This window comes from Crinia signifera, chromosome 7 (assembly GCF_055691185.1).
Source record: "Crinia signifera chromosome 7, ASM5569118v1, whole genome shotgun sequence".
Classification (NCBI taxonomy): domain Eukaryota; kingdom Metazoa; phylum Chordata; class Amphibia; order Anura; family Myobatrachidae; genus Crinia; species Crinia signifera.
The window spans coordinates 192,256,629-192,260,317 of NC_139223.1; positions in this window are offsets into that span (position 1 = coordinate 192,256,629).

The window sequence follows — 3,689 nt, forward strand, 5'->3', positions numbered from 1 at the left end:
TTGCATGTCTTCAGTGTATTCGTGAATCGTCCCCCACCCCATCTTCCCCAGTAAAGTTTACCCTCACTCATCCATCCGCTTTCCGCTGCCAGGTCTACAGGGCCTGCAAATCTACTTGCCTACAACAAAATGGCTCCTCCTGTCTGCTGTAAGGGGGTGGACATTTTGTTAGGGCTACTTTTCATTAGCAGCAGCAGGAGGAGCAGCGCCGGGAGTCGGGACTGCAGGCAAGCAGATCTGCTGGTCCGGCATAAATATTACTGATTTCCTACGGTAAATGTATAATTAACCCTTTGAGTGCCAACGTTGCTGTGAGCGAGCCTCAAAATATCCATGAAAAATGCCAGCGCCGCGCACGACTGTTCTTTGGGTGCAATATATAACTAAACTTCAATGAATTGACTTGGCTGTATTTGTATTTATACTAAAAGAACCGTCGCAATTGAGCAGCGCTGGTATTTCTAGAGGATATTTTGAGGCTTGCTCACAGCAACGTTGGCACTGAAAGGGTTAATTATACATTTACCGTAGGAAATCAGTAGTAATTATTTTTGAGTACCAAACTCCCAGTGGATCGTCACTAAAAAAATACAAATCTATAATCTAACTATGTACAATATTATCACGTTATTATTAGTGAAATTAATCTTTGTATCATTTTAAGAGGGGACTTCATATGGACAAAAGTATTCGAGTGCCTGGCCATTACACCAACAAGGACTGTAATAATATTGTATTCAAATGCCCATATATGAAATTGGTTCCCCCTTTTGCAGCTGTGACAGCTTCCACCTCTCTCAGAGTATTTATAATGGGTGCAGTGCACAAAATGGCCCCCGTGGTCCAGGGGGCCCATGCCGCGCACAATGCACCTATTTTTTTTTTCGATACATACCATCTGGAGTCTCGCGTCAGCAGCAGCGATGCTGTAGAAATCCCTAGGACAATTTTCCCGCCATTTTTTTCCACATGAGCAGTAAGCAAATCCCTGGGATAAGGCCCAGACCCTAATGCCCAGCATCTACAGCGCTGCTGGCTAGAGAGGAGGGGGTCCAGATAAAGGGCCAGATGCACTAAACTTCAAAAGTGATAAAATGGAGAGTGATAAACAACCAACCAATCAGCTCCTACCTGACATTCTGTGACATGGAAGTTAGGAGCTGATTGTCTCGTTGCTTATCACTCTCCATTTGATCACTTTTGAAACTTAGTGCTTCTGGCCCGGAGTCTGCACGTGGGTCTCCACTACCCTAACAGGTAGCATTCTCCCAGCATCCGCCAAACTCAGGGGTAGATTTATGAACTGATGATCAGGGGGATATGTGCTATCCCCGTGCCTAATGGCAGGGGATAGCGCTTCCCCTGATCTATGACACCCGCTGAGCGGGTACTTTAACGGCGGCGGTGTGGGGCAGGAGGCATAGCGCAGCTACGATATTTCGTAGTGCGCTCCTGCCTCCTGCCTGATTTATGAACGGTCAGCATCGCTGACCGTTCCGCCGCCTGCAGCTATCGACTTCGACAGCTGCAGGCGGCGATGCCCTATGCCTACAGCGGGCGCTGAGCTGCGCTGGGGATCTCGCGAGAGTAGCAAGATCCCGCGCATGCCCAGTCAGCCGGCCCGGGGGGGGAAGGAGACAGTGCATCAGTATTAACTGATGCGCTGTCTCCAGGAGGGGACATCGTCGGAGGGGGGAGTTAGCACTCCCCCGCTTGGGCCGGCAAGATGTTGACATATCTTGTCGGTGTCCTCTCCTGCTTCGCCTCGCTAATAAGACGAAGCAGGAACTGTTTTAGCGGCGCGTTTAGCGCTGCTTTAATAAATCTATCCCTCAGCCACCTGACTGGCAAACGGACAAGAGTGATTTGTCACTCCACAGAACATGTTTCCCCTGCTCCACAGTCCAGCGTCAGTGCACTTTACTCCACTCCATCTGGACTTGGCGATGTGAGGCTTGTATGCAGCTGCTCGGCCATGGGAATCCATTCCATTAAGCTCCCGCTGCAGTTTTTGTGCTTACATTAATACTAGTGGAATATCGGAACTCTTCAGCTATGGAATCAGCACAGAGATGTCCACTTGTACACATCATGTGACTTTGACATGGTCTTCCACTTTTTGGCGGGGAGGTGAAAGAACACTTATTAAAGAATACATTATTTATGTGGTAGATGTCTATACGGATTCAGTATTGAATCCCGGCGTTCAGAATCCCGACGCCGGAATCCCGACAGCCGAAATGCCGACAAGGGGGGGACGTGGATCGCCCCCCCTTGCGGGCTCGCCACGCAGCGGAACCGGTGCCTCGCTACGCTCGGCACACTAATTAATTTGTTCTCCCTCCAGGGGTGTCGTGGACACCCCAGGAGGGAGAAGGTGTCAGGATTTCAGCGGTCGGGATTCTGAACGCCGGGATCCCGACCGCCGGGATTTTAACTGCATCCCGTCTATACCATATAACATTATTTTTGTGATGAAGTGAATTGTTTTACTTCACTTTCTGTGACAGATTTAAAATCTCCCGTGCTGAATCTCTCATTATGAATCTCTGACACAAATCTCTCTGTATGTGGCTCATTGGCCAGTATTCAATGAGAAAAATTTGCCTTGTTTTATGGCGAGTTTGTGCTGTTTTCGCGTCGGAAGGAGAATTTTGCTCTCCAAAAGTGAACCACCCTATTCAATGTGATATTTTCGCCGTCTTTTTAAGTGATTTTCGCCGTGTCTCTCCGTGTAGCAATTCTCCATCTTTTCATGGAGAACTGGAATGTGAACTTTTAAACTACAAGTTTAAACTACAATAGCGGCATTCAGGAGGCGGAGCCGTACAATGTACACAAACACCGTGCGGCTCTCTGCTGTTCGTCTGGTTTCGCGTGTTGGTTTTTTTTTTTTGCAAAGACCCCTTACCTGGACTACATCGCCCTGGGACAGGTGAGTATGGTTTCCTTCCACAGCTTCCTCCATGGATTTCGTCGGACTCCGGGCGACGACGACATGGACAGTGACGTTGACATGGAGCCAGAAGACGACACAGAACCAGGACCAGGGCTACCTAAGGGATGAAGATAGGTAAGTATCAGTATGTAAGGGCTTTGGATGTATTAAAGTTTTATTTTAAATGTGTGTCAGTGTGTTTTATTTTACTATTTTTAATACTGTGGAACTACAAGACCCAGCGGGCCCTTTAATGCCCTGCAGGCTGGGACTTGTGGTTCTCCAAGTCCCAGCTTGCGGGGGAGGCTTGCTGGGACTCAGTGCCCCAGTATTAGACAATAGATTTTTTTTTTTTTTACACCACTATCAGCCCGGTGACCACAGCCCAGGGTCACCGGGGACAGCACCAGGCTTCAGCCTGGTCAGGTAAGTCCTGGAGGGGGGCCTTCATTGGGGGGGGCCCCCACTCCCCCAGGGCCCCTGGCCAGGCTGACGGGTCGGTAGGGTTAATGTTTTGGCCGCGGGACCATATATCATAAGTGTCCCCCGGCTGTGGCATTACCCTGCTGGCTGGTTTGGCCTGGGGCTGGTTCTTAAAATACGGGGGACCCCTAGTAATTTTGTCCCCCGTATTTTGGGAACCAGCCCCGGACCTGGAGCCTGGGGCTGGTTGTTAAAAAATCAGGGAACCCCTATTTGTCGGGTTCCCTGATTTTTACTTACCGGCCCCGGCTCTTTCAGCCTGGTGCTG